We start from the raw sequence: 23,598 nt of genomic DNA on the forward strand, positions 1-23,598 counted from the left end.
GAACTTGATAAATAGGAAATGTTTATTTGTTCTTAACAAATATGACATGATTTTCTCTTAGTTGACATAGCTATTTACTTTCTAATTTTTGTCTCAAATTTAAATTTGCAGAGTTCTGAGAATTCTATTTTATTTATTCTTTTTGATTTGAAATACTTGATTTTGAGTTTGTTCTGGCAAAATCAACTAAAGTTCCAGGTGATTTATAAAATGTTATTCACATTTAAATTGTGCATATAATAAACATACTATCAGAAACATTTGTTCAAATCACTACCTGCTTATTATATTAGGTATTTATGGAAAAACCTATCATTCCCAAGAGTCTTCTTCATCTCTACAGCTAAATAAGAATGTCATAAGTCTATTAAACAAAAGCAAGACAAGATCTTCAACAATGTGTGCCTAAGACATTTTATGTAATCTGCAAGCACTGAAATGATGTTCATTAGGTTATATGACAGTTTAGAAAGGTGAATAGCTTGAATGATGAGCATTCTGGTATAATGAGCTGAAATGAAGGGATGGTGAGCAAGAAAAAAGTAAGAAAAATTTTGAAGATATGTTAAATTGACAGATCTGTGGATGATTTGGATCTTGTACTAGCAATTGTTTTTATGCAGCAATACAAAGATAGAGAGTTCTTTGGGGAAAACATGTTTGGTCTACTACAAGGCCAAAGTATATTCTTAATTCATTGCAAATAATGACTATAGTCACCAACCCAAAAAAATCTATTTATTTTTGGTGTAGAAAGGCTTTTGAGTCCTTTTACAAATAAAGCGATCATCTCAAGTAGAATCAGATCAAAAATCATTTCTGTTATAAATGTCCCCTTTTGTGTTTAGCTAAAACTTGCATCTTCTCTTGTACTTAGAACAGAGCTTAGTTGATGTTTAACAGCATATGTAATGAAAAGGAAAATGGTACTTTGTTTAAAGAGTGTTAAAAAATGTTTGCATGGGAGCTGAGGACAGTAATCCACAACTCTAGGGACCCAGAAAGAAGTTATATATTTCAGTGTTCCCAGGGAAAACTTTGAGGCCTATATATAAGTCATATAATTTTATTTCCAAGAAAAAACTGGAAAAGGGTATGAGTCGGAGAAAATCTGAGAAGCCCCCAAGTCTTAATCACGTCTATATGAGTCTCAGACTTTGGATCTATGAAATACTACAGATTATATCAGTGGAAGGTTTGTTTATTTGTTTTTATTTTTTAAGTTAGCTGATTATTAGGGAAAATTAGATGGAAATATATGGAAAAAAGACTCTTTGGAGATTCCTGGAGATCATGAAGAATAAGGTCATGTGGAGTGCACTAAATAAATTCTTAAGGACATTAGAATTCAAAATAACTCTCTTGGCTATAGAACATTTGGTATTTTGAGACCAATCCATCTTTGAGTCCATGCAGGAGACATTTATTGGAAGACAAAAAGGAAACTTATTCTGAGGGTATCCTAAGACATAAATTCTTAGAATGGTTTTATAGGAATGCTCTAGATTTATGATTTGGAGATTTGGGATGCATAATAAGAAGTAGAAAACTTAGAGAAAATTAAAAGGATAATTAGTAGAGTTATTAGAGTTCAGTTTCATTTACATTCATTAATTGTCTAATATGTCCAAAGTGAATAATTAGAAAAATAGGATTCATATGATCGAATCTTATTCTGTGATAAAGAATGAATGAGAGATGATCGGATGTTATTCAAGTATATGAAGAGTAGTTTAGCTACCACTTTAAAGAAAGGTAAGTATTTGTATTATAAATTTTAGGGAAAGAAATGGTGTCAATAATAATTGTTATTCTTTGGAAGAATTTTTTGGAGGGGGTGATTATAGAATTTTCTCTTTTAGAAATGTTTTTAGGCATTCATAACCTGTCCATGGTTATGAAGTCCTTTAGGGGCACTGGCAAAATGGAGAGGGAAGACTAGGTTTCTTAATACTAAGACAAACCCTCCTGTTTTTAGAGACGATGTAGAGACATGTGCTTGAGGTGGAAGATGAAGATACAGCTTTTACATCAGATCTGTGATTCTATGTCACACATGTGGAAAAGAAGGCTGTCTAAGAGATCTAACAGCACCAATCCATTTGGTGAAAGCTTTTAAAATTGTCACCCCAATATGAAAAGAAAAACTAATTAATAAACTGTCAATAAAATCAATAAAATGTCATAGCCATAAAGGATGATGTAAACATTGTGGCACAGTGGGAAGAGTACTGAATATTCTGATGCTTACTGAGACTTCAATTTCCTCATCTGAAATGAACTAGAATAGATTACACTCAAGGATCCTCCTGTTAGGTCAATCAATCAGTAAATATTCATTAAGCAGTTACTCTACTACCAGAGCAGGTTATCAGTGATGTCAAAAATCATAAAGAGATTAAGAAATATGAACAACAACTAAAGACTATTGGATTTAGCAAGTGAGATTATAATTGATAATCTTGGAATGAGCACATTCAGTTGAGCTGATATCAGATTGCAGTGGGATGATCAATGATTGAAAGAGAAGAAGAGGTGGCAACTGGCCAGTCTAGGGTGCTAGGTGTGGGGGAACACAAAGGAAGGCAAAAACTATCTCTGCCCTATAGAAACTCACAGTTTAATCTCAATTCTGCATATGTGATAATTCATATTTTTATTTATTTTTTGAAAACAGAGATTCCTAGTTTTTTATCTTTATATATTCAACACGTAGCATAGTAAAAATTGTTTTGTATAAACAAAACTAATGCAGATAAGATTAGAAGGAAACAATAAACTGGGAAAACATTTTTACATTCAAAGGTTCTGATAAAAGCCTCATTTCTAAAACATATAGAGAATTAACTCAAATTTATAAGAATTCAAGCCATTTTCCAATTGATAAATAGTCAAAGGATATGAACAGACAATTTTCAGATGAAGAAATTGAAACTATTTTTGGTCATATGAAAAGATGCTCCAAATCACTATTCATCAGAGAAATTCAAATTAAGACAAATCTGAGATACCATTACACACCATTCAGATTGACTAAGATGACAGGAAATGATAATGACCAATGGTGAAGGGGATGTGGGGAAAACTGGGATACTGATACATTGTTGGTAGAATTGTGAACAAATCCAACCATTCTGGAGAGCAGTTTGGAACTGCTTAAAAAGTTATCAAACTGTGCATATCCTTTGATCCAACAGTGTTTCTACTGGAATTATATCCTAAAAAAATCTTAAAGGAGGGAAAGGGACAAATGTGCAAAAAAGTGTTTGTTGCAACTTTCTTCATAGTGGCAAGGAAATGGAAGCTCAGTGGATGCCCATCAAATAGAAAATGGCTGAATAAATTATGGTATATGAATGCTATGGAATATTATTGTTGTGTAAGAAACAATTAGCAGAATGATTTTAGAGAGGCCTGAAGAGACCTACATGAACTGATCCTAAGTGAAATGAGCAGAACCAGGAGATCATTATACAAGGCAACAACAAAACTATAAGATGATCAGTTCTGATGGACATGGCTCTCTTCAACATTGAGATGATTCAAACCAGTTCCACTTGTTCAGTGATGAAGAAAGTTATATACACCCAGAGAGAAAATCATGGGAACAGAGTGTGAAACACAACATAGCATTCTCACTGAAGATGTTGTTATTTGCTTGCATTTTGTTTTCTTTCTCAGTTTTTCTTTTTCTTTCTTCTTGATTTGATTTTTCTTGCACAGCAAGATAATTGTATAAATATGTATACATATATTGCATTTAACATGTATTTCAACATATTTAACATGTATTGGACTACCTGCCAGGTAGATGAGGGGGTAGGGGGAATGAGGGGAAAATTTGGAACAAAGGATTTTGCAAGGGTCCATATGCTTTGTAAATAAAAAGCTTTAACAAAAAGTTGCTATGCTCAGGCCTGTATAATTTTCATTTGATCTGCACAATAACCCTGGAAGGAAGATGTTATTGTTGTCCCCATTTTACAGATGAGAAAATAGCCAACAGAAAGTTGAGTGACTTGTGTAGTGTCTCATAACTAGTAAACATCTGAGGCTAGATTTGGACTCAGATTTTCCTGATTCTAGGCTGGCTACTTTACCTTTCTGGCTGCCTTTAGCAGTGTGTTGATAGATGAGAGATGGATAGATACATACATACATAAATACATAATTATATTTCAATATAATTTATTAGTTTTGTAAATTCTGAAAAGGAGCTCATACATTAAAGAACTACTGGTCTAGACAGAACATGAATAATTTGTGTTGTCTCCCTAACTCATCTAGAAGGTACTTTACTGTAATTTTAAGCAAACTTATTCCACTTCTTTTCACTGAACGAGAATAGAATTTTCATTGTTGAAATTAAAAATGCCAATAGAAAATATTTTTTTTTTACTTCTGAATCTATGCATATTTTTTCAGGTCCCTCCTAAATTCCTATGGCCCATTTTACAAAGAATTACATCTGAGATTTTAAAAAACAACAACTTACATTTAGACATTTAAAAATTAGCGCCAGACTATTTCTCTCTCAGATCCACCATGCAGTATTTTGAGTATTTTGCTGCAGCCCAGAATGAAGCCTATAATTTTCTCCCCTTCACTGCCCAGAAGCTTTTCTAACAGCCCTCTAGACTACCAGAGGCCCCTGAGAGCTCATCTTGCTGCGTTTCCTGCTCAGTGTTGACAGCAGAGTTATGCATTGAAAAGAAAATTCAAATTCCAACTCCCACAACATAGTGTACTCTCACTAAAGGAAAGCCTGTCACCTATATTAAAAATTATCTCAGCAAGCAATTGGAACATCTCAGACAAGTAAAACATTCAGTATTTTACTTTCTGAGCAGTAACACCCAAAGACAAACTCACTGCCATGTATCAAAGAATAGGTTTTGGGGGTTGGGGTGAATAGATTAGGGAGTTGACAGTAGCTGGATCCCTTCAGTGACAAGCCCCATCCTTTCTCCCTCCACAACCCTCCTTCTTCCTGCTTTTTGCCCTCCCAAATGAAGGATAAATTATTTTGCATCATTCTAATAGTACTAATGCAAGAGAGGAATTTTGGATTTAAATCTGACTTATGATTCAAACATAATTTTTCCAATTTAATTTTGATCCATCCCTATGGAAAACAGAGCATTTGCAGCTCACTGAGCATGGTTTTCTGAGGAGTCAGGATTCCTATCTATGCCTTTCAAGGATGCTTAAAGACAACTATGGAGACAGATCCTACATAGAAAACAAAGTCAGAAGAGCAGCACTGTAAATAGCTGCAGGATTTCAGATGATGATAAAGAGTTTCTGGATAACTAGAAGAGAATGTACATTTTGGAAATTATCTCAGCCTGCCTAAGTAAAGATCATCTCTAAACACTAGGAAGTGTCCAAAGTGCTATCAGATTGAGAGATAAAAGAATTACATAATTGTAGATAAAGATGTTTCTTTTGGGTTTATATGATATGTGTCTTTAGTGTCTGTGTCTTGTTTCTACATATCTATCACTTACCAAATAAGATTTCTCCCATATCCTACTACTCTCACTTGATTTAGGCTTTCTCACATATTTGCATCCTATTTAATATTTGTTAGTAATCACATATTGCTTATTCATTAACACCCCCTCTCATTAAAAGACAATCTTGGTTAAAATTTTAATGTATATTTGTTACGTAATTTAAATAAGATAATACAGATAGGAAAGATGCAAAATCAATAAATGGGTAGGATCATACAGTATTAGATAAGGTACTTAGGAGTCATTTGGACTAAGGATTCTTAACACTTTTGTGTCATAGACTCCTTTCACAGTTGATGAAATCTATTGATCCCTTTTCATAATAATATTTTAAAATATATCATTAAAAATTTTAAAGAACAAGGTAGGCTAATTTTATTAAAATAAAGATAACATGCTTTTCATTGATATTCACTTATCCTCCTGAAATTTATCTATAAGGTGTATATTTAGGCAGGCTGAGATAATTTCCAAAATGTACATTCTCTTCTAGTTATCCAGAAACTCATTATCATCATCTGAATTTGCACTTCTGTGATCAATAATGATTTAAAACCTTTTCATATGAATAGAGATAGTTTCAATTTCTTCATCTGAAAATTGTCTGTTCATATCATTTGACTGTTTATCAATTGAAGAATGTCTTGAATTCTTATAAATTTGGGTCAATTCTCTATATATTTTAGCAATGAGGCCTTTATTAGAACCTTTGAATGTAAAAAAAGTTTTTCCAGTTTATTGCTTCTCTTCTAATCTTGTTTGCATTAGCTCTGTTTGTACAAAAACTTTTAAACTCAATATAATCACAATTATCAATCCAGTTCTTCTTTGGTCATAAATTCCTTCCTTCTCAGATCTGAGAGGTAAACTATCCTGTAGTCTTCTAATTTGCTTATAATATCACTATGTCTAAATTCTGAATGCCTTATCTTGGCATATGGTGTTAGATGTGGGTCAATGCCTAATTTCTGTCATGCTAGTTTCCAATTTTCTCAGCAGTTTTTATCAAATAGTGAGTTCTTATCCCAAAAGTTGGGGTCTTTGATTTTGTCAAACACTAGATTAGTATAATCATTGACTATTTTGTCCTGTGAATCTAATCTATTCCACTGATCAACTCCTCTATTTCTTAGTTTTGATGACTGCTGCATTATAATGTAGTTTTAAGTCTGGCACAGCTAGGCCACCATTTGTGAAATGATATACTTTCTATTCTTCTTTCTTTCTTTCTTTCTTTCTTTCTTTCTTTCTTTCTTTCTTTCTTTCTTTCTTTCTTTCTTTCTTTCTTTCTTTGTCTTAACCAATTAAGCGAACTTAAGAAAAAGGTTATTATAACAAAAAAGGCAACTTTGTTCCTTCCTGTTTCTCCAGGTAGCAATTCCATCCTTATTTGGGGTGGAATCATTAGCTTATTCATCATCTGTTCCTGTTTCTGCAGAAACAATCCATTTTTGAATGATTATTTGAATTAATTAAAGTTATAAAGTTATAGTGACTATTTTGGAAAAATATATATATGTATTTGTTTTGAAAATCTGAAAATGATAGATTTTTTTCAAGAAAATATCTGTACCCAAAGACATTTCCAAACTAACCAAACATTTGAATTTTTAAGAAATTCCATTTTGAAATAGTATCCAAATTAAATTGAAAAGAAATTACAAAAAATTAATCAAGTACTTTATAACAACCCTTCCAAAGTGGGATGTGACTTAAATGATAAGACTGTGAAAATCAAGCCAAGGGAAAAAATGTAGAGTAGAGATCTGTCTTCCCCTTTTCCACTTTCCTTGGTGCTTGTGACCTCCAACCCTACCCACTGGTTCCATCTGCTTACCAAATGGTTTTATTCTTCTGTAGCCTTCAACTAATCCCTACAAAGAATTGGTTGACAAATGCCTAAATTTTAAATATTTGTATGCTTCTAAAGATAGGTGATTTCATCAGCTTTGTTATATGTCCATCAATATAGATTATAATACCTCTGAAATTTTGTAGATAGTTTGATAGTTTTCAACAGCTATAAAAACCATTGCCTTGTCAGTCAACTTTTTTGATAACAAATCTTTTCAAAATCTGTTACCATAACTTATCTTTCCAGAAGTCCTTCCAGTATGACTACATTTCCCAGCACTGCTTTTGAGTTCCCCAGGGTTCACCTATTCACAGCAGTGAGCCATCAAAAAAGGACTTTAGTGGAGGAAGATATCAAATCTCTTGACTGTCATTAAATATTGTTGAACCATTTTGAAGGGAATAATACAAATTCACATTTACACAATATTTAAAATTTAAATTTTATAAATTTATATTAAATTTAAATTTAAATTTAAAATTTATAAAGCTCAACCTTATGTGAGGTAGTCAATATGCATATTATTATCTGCATTTTACAAATGAGTTTACTGAGACTTGGAGACACTTGATTTACCCAGGGGCAAAAGCAACTCTCAAATGCACTTACAAAAAAGACTTTCTTCTTTCTGGTTCTTTATAAACCAGTAGAATATAAATTCAGAAGATCTGAATGTGTGTGAAACATTCTCCTCCTCCTGTACTCCACTAAGAAAGAACTATGGTCATGGTATTTGAAAGGTAGGAGAAATATGAATAAGCTTTTTTAAAATTTTATTGGTGCCTTCCTTAAAAAAAATTCATTCTAGATATCTCATATACACTGAAACTTGTTTGTAAAAAAGATAAATTTAAGCAAAACTGATTATAAAGGCAACACTATTCAATAACACATCCCACATTCCGTACCTTCAATCTCCTCTCTTTACCAAAAAGAAGGAAGAATATTTTATTATCTGTTCTATAAGAAGAAGATCATTGAAATTAATCCAAGTTCAACTATCTCATAGTACTGACTGCTTTCGCAGGTTTTCATTAGTTTTCCTGTCTTCCTCTAAATTAATTTTCACCATTTTTATTAAATCCATATAATACAAGTTGTACTGTCATTTCATAATCAATACATACTCACTTTCTTTAGATTTCTAGCACAAAATGTGCTACTATGAATATTTTGGTATATGTGATCTTTCTTTTTTAATTTTCATCTCTTTCAGATATATGCTCAATAATGTGATTCCTGAATCAAGGGGCATGAATATTTTAGTGACTTTTCTTGCAAAATACAAAACAATTCATTTATTAGGAGTATACAGAAAAAAAAAGTACTATGCTATGTCCTGGATTCAATGACAAAAAATTAATTAATCTTTGTCCGTGTGAAACTTAAATTTCACTAGGGGAATAAAGCTTGTATGCAGATAAGTAAATTAAATGAGATTTGAGGAGGAAGAAGGCTTCATGAAGTAGCACCTGAGTTGAGCATTCTGAAGTTTAGGATTAATACATTTCAGACATGAATTGTTACAGCCTGTGTAAATGTATAAATGGAAGATCAGTGCATCAAAGATTTGGAATTGAAAACAATCTTAGGAGTCATCAAGTTGAACATACTCATTTAGCAAATGAAGAAACTGAGACTCAATGAGGTTAAGTGATTTGCCTAGCTGTCAGACAAACATTCAAAATCAGGGACAGTATTTGAATATATTTTCCTCATCCCAGGTCTGAAATTCAGTCCTTCATAGCAGCTGCAATATTAAGTTTAGAAGATGGCTATATTCTAGCTAAAACTAGAACATGAGATGGAGCAAAAAATATAAGCTAGAACCAGAAATATTTTGCAGAGCCCTAATCATCAGACTAAAGAATTAGCTTTTTGAAACTATTTTTTTAAATTCTCATTTTACGTATGAGGAGAATGAGAGATTAAATGGCTTATCCAAGTCCCACAGATAACTGATGGCAGAACAGAAAGAAAAGACAAATTATGTGTTCTTCATCCAAGACATTATTATGATTATTATTACTAATTTTACTAAACTAATTGTTTTATCACAATGAATTTAGGCAATCTATAATTCTGTATTCTAAATTTTTTGTGTGCTATAATAATAGCTCATATTTCTGTGGACTTTTAAGACAGTATAAAATAGAAAAAGGGACATTGTATTTGGAGTCTGTGGACATGATTCAAATACCAATGTCACTACTTACTATGTATGATAGCATTAGTAATCAATTGATTGACTACTAATTAGTAATCAATACTAGTTATTTAAACTGTGTGGGTCTCAGTTACTTCATCTGTTATATGATTGTAGGTAGAAAATTATTTTTACTTATTAATCTTAGAACCCTACAATTCAGAACGTCCTTGCCTCACAATAATCCCAAGGGATAGCTACTATAAATATTGATAATCATATTACATTTGGAAAATAGAAATTCATGGAAGTAAAGTGACTTGCTTATGCTCATATAAATAATAGATGGAAGGGCCAGTTATTATTGTCATTGTTATCATTACTAATAGTGTTAACTGTTGTCAAATTCTTGCTTCATAAAAGCAAGGACCATGTTTCATCTATGTGCTTCATCTCTCCCTGGCATGAGCACAAGTGTATTACCTGAGGGGATTTAATAAATATTTTTGGATGGAAGTTGAATGAAGAAATGAAGGCTGCATATCTGTCGGGAGAGTAGTAGAGTAATCAAGTGGTAAGAAATAGTAAGTGAGCAGAAATTTTCAAAAGATGAGTTTCCAGAGGTAGCTATGAGTAGCAGTTATAGGGCAAGTGGAAGTGGATTACATAGGGAAATAAATACATGTCCTTAATCCATGAGAATTTTGATGGCACAAGAACTCAACTGATGAAATTCAATACATTCCATGCTGTCCCCAAGAGGCTTCTATAGATCACTATTGGGCAATAAAAGCTAAGTTTCTTTTATTATTTGTCCATGATTTTAAACCCAAATCACTCTGGCTCTCACTGATTGTTAACTAGGGTCCTTCTTAAGCCTCTCAAAGCTCATTCTTTAGGTTTTGATGGCTCAGAGTGAGTGAAAATAGCAATTGTTTCTGTCCTGGTCAGAAAGTCTGAGAGTGTTGTCTACCCTGATTGATTCTTTTGGGAAGTCAAATTAGGTCATCTTTTGCCTCAACTCTTACCTAGCCCTTAATCACTAAATAAATAAACACTTACAAGTGTTGCCCAAGACAAAGTGTCCTGACCTATGTCTTTCCACTTGACTCTGATGACTTTGGAGGAGAGACTAAGGCTGATGACTTTGCATAATCCTGCCTCACCTAAATATAATTTACTTGCAAATGAAGACATTACCTTTCTGATGTCTTTAGTCCACTTTGAGAATGAAGGATGAACAACAACAACAATGATTTTTGAAGCAATTGAATTTCCCCTTTAACTAAGCTTGAGGGATTCCTGGGAATTTGTTAGAGTCTATAAAAGGGTAGTACTCACTAGTATGGAAGAGCAGAAAACAATTTCATTATTTGATCTACTTTTTTGTTACACTATCCTCATGTTTTACTTATATTTGTTATTGGATTTATAACATATAGTCTGAATATAAAAAGTATTGGACCATGATTTACAAAAATGATTGCCAAAGCAATGCATACTGAAATTTCAAACAGAACCAAAAGGTTTGCTAGTCATAGCTGTCAAATGAATCTCAGAGAGGAAAGATTATTCTCTGAATACTCTCTTTAAGTACAATAAAAACTTTACTGAAATCAATAATAAAAATATTATGAAAGTCTCTTGATTTTTATTAGATAATAAAATAAAATTTTATATAAAACTTACATGACTGCTACACTATTCATACATTGATGATAAATGAAATTGAACTATACTGAAGAAGTGATATATAAAAATTCAAGAAAAATAATATATTCAGAAGTGTTTTGAAGGTAAAAACAATATAAATGAAAGATATTCTGAGTACCATCTCTTTTGACTGATGAGTTAAAAGTAGCTCATCAATAGAGTCCACATTTCCAAAAGGAAAGTTCTAATTATTAATTTAGGAAGAAAAAGTCTTTATAATTCTGACTTTTAATAATTCTGACAAGTCAGTTCATGCACTTATATATATTTAGTTGTCAGCCTTTGTTGTTCTTCATCCAGTTACTTTTCATGCCCTGAAAAATCACTAATGACCACATCACTATAAACATGGGGATTATGTATGTTTTTCTTATTTTGTCCATTTTAATCATGATACACCTTTTAAAAGAATGTTTTATTGTATTTTTCTCAATTACATGTAAAAAAATTTTTAACATTTTTAGATTGTTTGAGCTCTAATCTCCTCCCTTCCCTTCTTTCTCTTGAAATTATACATGAATAATCATACAAAACATATATCCATATTAGTCACTGATACTCTTGATTATTTCTTCTTCCTCAGATCCTTTGTTAATCTAGATTGCTGAGGTAGTGACATCTTCTCCTTTGGAACAACCTTACAAAAGATTATAACATTGCATATTATAGACTTGTAATCTCTTTTTAATCTCTATCTCACTGTTTCTGTCTGTCTGTCTGTCTGTCTCTCTCTCTCTCTCATACACACACACACACACACACACACACGTTGCTGTTCTAGTGTTTTTTCCTCACCTTGTTTATATTTATCTTTTGTGTCTAATTGTGTCTAATCAATGAGAGCTCTCAGAAGTTGACTTGATAGATGAATACAGATATTTGTGCTTTTTTCTCTTCTCTACTTCTGAATTCCTAATATTTATTCTTCCCATAATTATCTCTTTAAAGACCAGGATATAACTTCACCTTTCTCAAAAGCATAGAATTTTGAAATCTCAACTATCAAATATCAACTTCCCAATATTAACATTGTGACAATCTTCCTTCACAAATTTTTTTCATTATAAAGTCATTATGGAATGCAAATAACTCTGAATCTTGAAGGTTATGCTTGTGGGATGCTAATTCTGTTAAGTTCTACCATGCTTCAAGGGCTTGGATCCCTGCCACAGGTTATGTCTATTTTCTAAAGATTAGTCTCTATAAGGACAAAAAGGCAAATCACCAGAAAGTTGAATAGTTGGAGGTAATTCTTTGGCCATGGAATTCTAAGAAACAATAAAACAATGAAAAATATAAAATGTCCATCATTACTATGGAGTCCCTTTGTGAATCTTCAGTGACAAAAGCAGAGTAGTAGGAAAAGGACATAAGTTTGCTTAGAATTTCAGTAACTATATTGTCAATAAACAGTTACTTAGCTATTAATATTGAAACTGAAATCTTTATTTACTGACCAATAAGTAGACATCCTATGAGAGGAACTAAATCATATAAATCCTGACATTGTCATTAGAGAAAATTAAAAAATATATATTATGAAGTTGAAGGATGATTCATAGGCTCTTCTTGGAGAGGTAAATAAAAGAGCTGATAAGGTTGGGTTTATTCTGTCTCACAAGATACAAAAAAGTGATTTTACAGGGAAAGATAGGTTTAAAAAAATGGGTTGGAAAATATAATTCCAGGGTAAAGAATAAGAGAATTCAAATATTGTATACTACCCCAAAAACTTCACACTTAATCAGCACACTTAAACAAGAACATTTTCATCAATCAAAAAATTGGGAGGCCTTACATATGACAAGCTTTAAATAATAAAACAAGAAAAGATGAAAGTAGTTATATTCTAACAGACAAGAAAGATGTTACCAATATACTAGGCATCAATGAATTAGCTGCTGTATTCAGACTACAAACTGAGATAAATTTCAGTACAAAGCTAGTAGAAAAATAAGAAAGAAACTATTATAGTCACATATTCAATTAAATTCACTCCAACCTGACCTATTTATGTAAGTTGTTTCCACCAAAAAAAAAAAAAAAATGATAGGTGGAGCTAGAAGCAGATAGACACCAACTACAACAACCTAAAGAGTATAAGTAATATAAATCCATTTCCATAATGAAGAAACAAACAAACAAAAAAAGCTTAGAAACCTCAGTCAGAAAACTTTTGATAGATAGATATAGTAGTCATATTTAAAACACTGTTTTATAATATAAATTTGTAAAATATTACATAGAAGGATGGTTGAATATTATGATTAGCATAAATACAAAAAACTTTAAAAAGTAAATTTAAAGAAAGATTGAAAATGTTGTAACTAACATAAGTTGAAGAATTGTTGAAGAATAAATTGAAAAATAAAGATGGTATAATTGAAATAGCTATAAATTTGGAATCAGAAGATCTGAGTTTAAAACCCAACTCTGTCACTTATTACCTGTCTGAGTATAAGCATGTCTCTATGTACCTTAATTTCCTCTTTAGTATAATGAAGAGATTGTACTAGATAATCATTAAGGTCCTTTGCAGTTTGAAATCAATAATGCTAAAGATAAATCCAAAGAGATGAAATATATCTTTAAATTTTTCATAGCAATTGTTTTATCATGGAAGTATTATATTTAGACATAAAATTTAATATGTGCTTCCAAAAATAGAAATGGTGACAAAGAAAACAAAGATGGAGAGAGCTGAGCTAGTCCAAGAACCAATAGAGTAGATAGACCAAGTACATATCATGTACTTGGATTGACACGTTATACTGTAGTGTTAATATATTAATTCATACACCATATTGTTTGGGAAAAACTATATATGTATATTTTGGTTTTTCATATTTAAATATTTCTCTTGACTTCAGACCATTGAGTTTGACCTAAATTGAGCAGTAAGACTAGAGAAGATTACAATTGCCTTAGGGAAATTCCAAACATCTTATAATTATTCAATTTCTCCCTCAAAGATTATAACACTACATTGAAAATTACAAATTATGAAATAACATCTTCCTAAAAATTAAAGTTGAGCATTACCAAAGAGTGACAGAAAAGCATGGTAGATGTGAGCAGGTAAGAATATTTTAAAAATAATAATTTTTTTTAATGGTGCCAAGTCTATAATATAGGACTGGGGGAAAAATGCAACAAAAACAACCATGGGTTGACAGCATAAATAGAGATAGGGACAGCCAATAATCAATATACATGTACTATTACTACCCAAACAATTTAAAGAAGAGATATGGAAAGTGCCCAGAATTCTCATTAAGCCCCTAGGGTAAATTTATGAGAAGAAATGAAAAAGAATTGTTCAAGAATGAGTAAATAAGGATAGGTTGAGATTTACATTGTTGAAGGAAATACCCATGTAAATAAGATCACAGATGCAAAGAAACATTTTAAAAAATATTTTGTTCCTCCATAAATTTAAATCACGTATCATTATATATAGTAGAGACCTTAGAATTTATTTTATCCAGATCCCTGAATGATTTCTTCTAATCTCCTGTGGTGAGAAATTTATTTAGTAAGAGTCTTAACTTCTGCTCATTAGTCTTATTCTTTCCTCTATAGTTAAACAGTAAGAAAAAGAATTCCTTTTCATTTATTTATTTTTTAATTTTTTAATTTATTTTTTAAATTTTTATTTAATAATAATTATATTGACAGAATCCATGCCAGGGTAATTTTTTTACAACATTAAAAATTTTAATTTTTGCACTCATTTCTGTTCCAATTTTTCCCCTCCCTCCCTCCACCCTCACTCCTAGATGGCAAGCAGTCCTATATATGTTGGATATGTTGCAGTATATCCTAGATACAATATATGTTTGCAGAACCGAACAGTTCTCTTGTTGCATAGGGAGAATTGGATTCAGAAGGTATAAATAACCCGGGAAGAAAAACAAAAATGCAGATAGTTCACATTCGTTTCCCAGTGTTCTTTCTTTGGGTGTAGCTGCTTCTGTCCGTCATTTATCAATTGAAACTCAGGTCTCTTTGTCAAAGAAATCCACTTCCATCAAAATATGTCCTCATACAATATCGTTGTCGAAGTGTATAATGATCTCCAGGTTCTGCTCATTTCACTTAGCATCAGTTCATGTAAGTCTCACCAGTCCTCTCTGTATTCATCCTGCTGGTCATTTCTTACAGAACAATAATATTCCATAACATTCATATACCACAATTTACCCAGCCATTCTCCAGTTGATGGGCATCCATTCATTTTCCAGTTTCTAGCCACTACAAACAGGGCTGCTACAAACATTTTAGTACATACAGGTCCCTTTCCCTTCTTTAGTATTTCTTTGGGATATAAGCCCAGTAGAAACACTGCTGGATCAAAGGGTATGCACAGTTTGATAACTTTTGGGGCATAATTCCAGATTGCTCTCCAGAATGGTTGGATTTGTTCACAACTCCACCAACAATGCATTAGTGTCCCAGTTTTCCCGCATCCCCTCCAACATTCATCATTATTTTTTCCTGTCATCTTAGCCAATCTGACAGGTGTGTAGTGGTATCTCAGAGTTGTCTTAATTTGCATTTCTCTGATCAATAATGATTTGGAACACTCTTTCATATGAGTGGTAATAGTTTCAATTTCATCCTCTGAAAATTGTCTGTTCATATCCTTTGACCATTTATCAATTGGAGAATGGCTTGATTTCTTATAAATTTGAGTCAGTTCTCTATATATTTTGGAAATGAGGTCTTTATCAGAACCTTTAACTGTGAAGATGTTTTCCCAGTTTGTTGCTTCCCTTCTAATCTTGTTTGCATTAGTTTTATTTGTACAAAGGCTTTTTAATTTGATGTAATCAAAATTTTCTATTTTGTGATCAGTAATGGTCTCTAGTTCATCTTTGGTCACAAATTTCTTTCTCCTCCACAAGTCTGAGAGATAAACTATTCTATGTTCCTCTAATTTATTTATAATCTCGTTCTTTATGCCTAGGTCATGGACCCATTTTGATCTTATCTTGGTGTTAAGTGTGGGTCCACACCTAATTTCTGCCATACTAATTTCCAATTATCCCAGCAGTTTTTATCAAATAATGAATTCTTATCCCAGAAGTTAGGGGCTTTGGGTTTGTCAAACACTAGATTGCTATAGTTCACTATTCTGTCTTGTGAACTTTTCCACTGATCCACTAATCTATTTCTTAGCCAATACCAAATGGTTTTGATGACTGCTGCTTTATAATATAATTTTAGATCAGGTACAGCTAGGCCACCTTCATTTGATTTTTTTTTCATTAATTCCCTTGAGATTCTTGACTTTTTATTGTTCCATATGAATTTTGTTGTTATTTTTTCTAGATCATTAAAATATTTTCTTGGAAGTCTGATTGGTATAGCGCTAAATAAATAGATTAGTTTAGGGAGTATTGTCATCTTTATTATGTTCACTCGGCCAATCCAAGAGCACTTAATATTTTTCCAATTATTTAAATCTGACTTTATTTGTGTGGAGACTTTTTTATAGTTTTGCTCATATAATTCTTGACTTTCCTTTGGTAGATAGATTCCCAAATATTTTATGGTATCAACAGTTATTCTGAATGGAATTTCTCTTTGTATCTCTTGCTGTTGGGTTTTGTTGGTGATGTATAAAAATGCTGAGGATTTATGGGGATTTATTTTGTAGCCAGCTACTTTGCTAAAATTATGAATTATTTCCAATAGCTTTTTAGTAGAATCTCTGGGGTTCTCTAGGTATACCATCATATCATCTGCAAAGAGTGATAGTTTGGTTTCCTCATTGCCCACTCTAATTCCTTTAATATCTTTCTCGACTCTTATTGCAGAGGCTAGTGTTTCTAATACAATATTGAATAATAATGGTGATAGTGGGCAACCTTGCTTCACTCTCCAGATCTTACTGGGAAAGGTTCCAGTTTTTCCCCATTGCATATGATGCTTACTGATGGTTTTAAATATATACTCCTGACTATTTTAAGAAAAAGTCCATTTATTCCTATGCTCTCAAGTGTTTTTATTAGGAATGGATGTTGGATTTTATCAAATGCTTTTTCTGCATCTATTGAGATGATCATATGGTTTTTGTTTGGTTGGTTATTGATATAGTCAATTATGCTAATAGTTTTCCTAATATTGAACCAGCCCTGCATATCTGGTATAAATCCTACTTGGTCATAGTGTATTATCCTGGGGATGATTTTCTGTAATCTTTTTGCTAATATTTTATTTAAGATTTTAGCATCAATATTCATTAGGGAGATTGGTCTATAAATTTCTTTCTCTGTTTTCAGCCTACCTGGTTTAGGTATCAGTACCATGTCTGTGTCATAAAAGGAGTTTGGTAGGACTCCTTCAATCCCTATTTTTTCAAATAGTTTATTTAGCATTGGAGTTAATTGTTCTTTAAATGTTTGGTAGAATTCACATGTAAATCCATCTGGTCCTGGGGATTTTTCTTAGGGAGTTGATTGATAGTTTGTTCTATTTCTTTTTCTGAGATGGGACTGTTTAGGATATTTACTTCTTCCTCTGTTAGTTTGGGCAAGCTATATTTTTGGAGGTATTTTTCTATTTCATTTAAGTTGTCGAATTTATTGGCATAAAGTTGGGCAAAGTAACTCCTAATTATTGCTCTAATTTCCTCTTCGTTAGTGGTGAGTTCTCCCTTTTCATTTTTAAGACTAACAATTTGATTTTCCTCTTTCCTTTTTTTAATCAGATTTACTAACGGTTTGTCTATTTTGTTGGTTTTTTCATAGAACCAACTCTTAGTTTTATTAATTAATTCAATAGTTTTTTTTTTTTTTTTTACTTTCAATTTTATTGATCTCTCCTTTTACTTTTAGAATTTCAAGTTTAGTGTTTGACTGGGGGTTTTTAATTTGTTCCTTTTCTAGCATTTTTAGTTGCAAGCCCAATTCATTGACCTTCTCTTTCTCTATTTTATACAAATAGGCCTCTAGAGATATGAAATTTCCCCTTATTACCGCTTTGGCAGCATCCCATACATTTTGGTATGATGTCTCATTATTATCATTTTCTTGGGTGAAGTTATTAATTATGTTTCACCCAATCATTCTTTAGTATGAGATTATTTAGTTTCCAATTATTTTTTGGTCTACTTCCCCCTGGTTTTTTGTTGAATGTAATTTTCATTGCATCGTGGTCTGAAAAGGATGCATTTACTATTTCTGACTTACTGCATTTGAGTTTGAGGTTTTTATGTCCTAATATATGGTCAATTTTTGTATAGGTTCCATGAACTGCTGAAAAGAAAGTGTATTCCTTTCTGTCTCCATTACATTTTCTCCAGAGATCTATCATATCTAACTTTTCTAGTATTCTATTTACCTCTTTGACTTCTTTCTTATTTATTTTGTGGTTTGATTTATCTAATTCTGAGAGTGCAAGGTTGAGATCTCCCACTATTATAGTTTTACTGTCTATTTCTTCTTGCAGCTCTCTTAATTTCTCTTTTAAGAATTTAGATGCTACCCCACTTGGTGCATATATGTTTAATATAGATAGTGCTTCATTATCCATGCTACCCTTTAGCAAGATATAGTGCCCTTCCTTATCTCTTTTAATTAGATCAATTTTTGCTTTAGCTTGATCTGAGATCAGGATGGCTACCCCTGCTTTTTTGACTTCACCTGAAGCATAATAGATTTTGCTCCAACCTTTTACCTTTAACCTGCATGTATCTCCCCGCTTCAGGTGTGTTTCCTGTAAACAACATATTGTAGGATTCTGGCTTTTAATCCATTCTGCTAACCGCTTCCTCTTTATGGGGGAGTTTACCCCGTTCACATTTATGGTTAGAATGACCAATTCTGTATTACTTGCCATCTTGTTAACCCCGGTTTATGCTTTTCTCCCTTCTTTCCCCTTTACCCCCCTTCCCAGTATTAAGCTTGTGAGCACCACTTGCTTCTCACAACCCTCCTTTTTTAGTATCCCTCCCCCCGCCTTAGAGTTCCTTCCCCCATCTTACCCCTTTCCCTCCCAGTTTCCGTATTCCCTTCCACTTAGCTTATTCCTTCCCTTTTCACTTTTCCCTTCTCACTTTTCAATGAGGTGGGAGAAGTTTCACCATAAATTGAATATGTCTAAAATTTTTCTCTTAAAGCCAATTCTGAAGGCAGTAAGATACCCACTATATTCATCCCCCTCCATTCTTTCTCTCAGATATAATAGGTTTCCTATGCCTCTTCATGAGATGTACTACCCCCACTTTACCCTTTTTCTGGTACAATGTCTTTTCCACGTCAGTTTCTAGAACAAGGTATACATGTATTTTTATACATCTTTATAGCCGAAATATAGTTCCCAAGATTAATCTTTACCTTTTTAGATTTCTCTTGAGTTCTATATTTGTAGATCAAATTTTTTGTTGAGTTCTGGCTTTTTCATCAAAAATAGGTGAAATTTGCTTACTTTGTTGAATGTCCATCTTCTTCCCTGGAAAAAGATGCTCATTCTAGCTGGGTAAGTTATTTTTGGTTGCATACCAAGTTCCTTAGCCTTTTGGAATATCATATTCCAGGCCCTTCAATCTTTTAGTATGGATGCTGCCAGATCCTGGGTGATCCTTATTGTGGCTCCTTGATACTTGAATTGGGTTTTTCTAGCTGCTTGCAATATTTTTTCCTTCGTCTGAGGGTTCTGGCATTTGGCCACTATATTCCTTGGTGTTTTGATTTTAGGATCCCTTTCAGTGGGTGATCGATGAATTCTTTCAATGTTTATTTTTTCCTCTGTTCCTATGACTTCTGGGCAGTTCTCTTTGATAATTTCCTGGAAAATAGTGCCCAGGCTCTTTTTTTCATCATGCTTTTCTGGGAGTCCAATGATTCTCAGATTATCTCTCCTGGATCTGTTTTCCAGGTCTGTTGTCTTCCCCAGAAGGTATTTCACATTCTTTTTTCTATTGTTTGATTTTTTTGGATTTGCTTGACTGATTCTTCTTGTCTCCTCGAGTCATTCAATTCAAATTGTTCGATTCTGATTTTCAGTGAAGTATTTTCTTCACTCACTTTTAAAATCTTTTTCTAATTGTCCCATTTAGTTCTTTTGTTCTGTGGAATTTTTTTCCATTTCACCAATTTTGTTTTTTAGAGAGCTGTTTTCTGTTTCCAGTTCACCAATCCTATTTTTCAAGGATTTTATTTCTTTATCCACTCTCTCTTTAACTGAGTGGGATGACTTCTCCAGGCTCTTTTGCCAAGCCTCCCTCTCCTTTTGCCAAGCTTCCCTCTCCTTTTGCCAAGCCTCCCTCTCCTTTTCCCATTTTTCTTCTAGCTCTCTTGTGAGAGCCTTTTTAATTTCCTCCATGAGATTCATCTGTGCTGAGGAACAGATGATCTCCTCCTTTGGGGATTCACCTGGAGACTGTCTGTTTTTAGTCTCTTCAGGATTTAGAGTCTGCTCTCTATTTGTATAGAAGCTGTCAAGGGTTAAAGTCCTCTTCAGTTTCTTGCTCATTCTGTCTAATAATCAAAGACAAACTAGCAAAGAAAAGAAGAAAAAACTGGAGTCTCTCTTTGGGGGAGTGTCTGGGTGGTGTTACCGAGCTTCCTCTACAAACTGCAGGGGGCAGCAGTGAGGCACTAGCCTGACTGTGCTGCACCTGCGCTCTGAGATCCCAGAGCATGCTGAGTCACTGTGGAGGAGGGGTGGCCTGATCCTGAGAGACTCCAGCTGTTTGGGGGTGTATTCTTCACCCCCGGTGTTTTTAGCTTCTCTGCTGGGCTGCTGACTTGCTGCCAGAGCAAAGTATCCAAACCTGTAGCGAAGCTCTCCCCGCAGAGACGGCTGCAATCACTCCCCACCCCCTCTCCAGTCTGCTCCCGTGCTCTCACTGCCGCTACCCTCAGCCTGTGCCCGATCTACAACCGTCCCAGCCCTCCAGTAAAGACAGACCTCTCTTGGCGAATCTCAAGGATGGCTTCTCTTGGTAACTATTTGTGGTTTTTTTTTCAGTCAAGCATTAATTCAGAGACTTGTAATGAAATGGATAGTGAGAGAAAGTGCAGAGCTACACAGCTATGTGCCTCCTCTCCGCCATCTTAACTGGAAGTCTAGAAAAAGAATTCCTTGTGTATGATATGCCCTTAAATACTTTAAAGTAACTCTCATTCCTCATGCTCTATGTGTTTTCATTTTTCCAACCAAACATCTCTAATTCCTTCAACCATTCCCTAGAACAAGAATTTTAGTCCCTTTGATTCTTGGTCTACCTAGTCTGTATTTCTTTTCTGCAAATGTCTTTGTAATCCTCTGAATTTACAAATTAATCCAAATATGTTCTCAACAGAACAGAACATAGGAGTATTCCCTCTCTTGATCTGGACATATTGGTTCTATTGAGTCAGTCAAAGTCTGCATTTTTTGTGGTAGGAGGAGAGGGAGTGAATTTATATTATACAACTAACTAATATGGAACTTGTTTTTAACTAAAAACACTAGGATTTTTTTTCCACTTATGAACTATCTAGACAGGACTATTCCATTCTCTGTATACTTGTATTTTGAACCTGTATTTTATGCTTATTCCTACTGATTCTAATGTTATTATCTTGGGTGTATCTTTCCCACCTACCAAGATTCAATTCCATCAAATATGTATTTATTAGGTAGGTATTTGTTTGCTATGTAGAAGGAATTGTGCTAGTTTGATATAGCACAACAAATTGAAAAATTCTTTAGTCTTCAGAAATTTATAATCTATAGAGTATGGATGTTTGAAGGGACAATGGAGAAGGGTATAATGTAAATATTAAATATTAAAAAGATACAAAGTAAATACAAACATCATTTTCATATTGGTTTCATCATCCCATGAGTTACTCCTCCCATTTTTATTATTAATTTAAAACTTAATTATGTTTTTCTTCATTCAGGTCATTGAAAAACATTTAAAACAGAAAGAACCAAGGACAGAGCAATACAAAATTTCAAAAGATGTATCTGTCTAGATTGGCATTGATTGATTAATCAACATGATTTGAGCCCAATTGTTAGGCTTGCAACATATCCAGATAAATAGCCAGCCTGCACTTTTTCATCTTGTTTACAAGGATATCATGAGAAACTTTGTCAAATGCCTTGCTGAAATAACAAATAATATAGCTATAGTTTTTCTCCAATTGTATAGTCAAATTATCCTTTCAAAAAAGAAGTAAATCAATCATCTCTCTGTACTCCCTATCATGTTCCCCACAGTGATTGTTCCAAATTTTTCCTCTCTCAAGCTCCAGCTTTATCTCTAACTTCTCTCTCAGACAACAATTTCTCTGTAGCTGAGATTTATGTCATCAACAATAAATTCCCTCCTGTCCTCTACTTCATACCTTAGAACACTTTTATACAATTTTCCCCTGCCTTGAATTTTAGAAGATGCTATGACTTTCTTTCATGCCAAAATTAACACCCCTTGATCCCATGTCCTTACTTTTCCTTGAAAATCCACTTTTATCAATCACTTTCTCTATCTCTAAACTCTTCCACCATACTGGTTAATTCTCCTTTGATTACAAATTCACTTGTGTCCATATCCTAAAAATAAAGAAGGAATGAAAAAAGAAAAGGAAAAAAGTGAAAGAAAAAAGAATGACCTTTCCCTTGACACTATAACTCAGTCTTCAGTCTTATCTCTTCCCTTCCCTTTTCTGCTAAAGTTTATAGCAAATATCTTATATAGTATAGTAAAAAAAATATATTTTTTTTTCTAAAGTCCTTTTCAGTCACTTGAGGAAAGCCTTTTGGATATTAAAATGAACAGCGATAACAATAACTAGCATTTACATAGAATTTTACAATGCTTATGACAAATCTGGGAGGTGGGTGCTATGTTTTATAATAGCATTAAAATTATATGTATTATTAAAATGAACAGCGATAACAATAACTAGCATTTACATAGAATTTTACAATGCTTATGACAAATCTGGGAGGTGGGTGCTATGTTTTATAATAGCATTAAAATTATATGTATTATATAATTACATATAATAATAGTAATATAATATAATATTACAGAGAAAACTGCAGCTCAGAAAGAATAAACAACTGGCTTAAGCTGAGTCAGCTATGAAGTATCAGTGGCACAATTTGAATTTAAAGTTTCCTGATTCAAAGTTGACTAAACCGGTAACAAATTGAGAACAAAAAAGACTCTTCTTAAAAAAAATGAATTGAGCATTGTAATGAAGTCTTTAACAAAAAGTAATCCCTATCTTTTTCATATCATTAACTTCCCCATCTCTGAATCCCTCAAGAGGTTGGTTAGTAAGATACAGATAAACATAATAATGACATGCATATATATGCATAAAATAGATTCATCAATATATAGAGGAATATAGGCA

This window comes from Antechinus flavipes, chromosome 3 (assembly GCF_016432865.1).
Source record: "Antechinus flavipes isolate AdamAnt ecotype Samford, QLD, Australia chromosome 3, AdamAnt_v2, whole genome shotgun sequence".
In the NCBI taxonomy this organism is placed as follows: domain Eukaryota; kingdom Metazoa; phylum Chordata; class Mammalia; order Dasyuromorphia; family Dasyuridae; genus Antechinus; species Antechinus flavipes.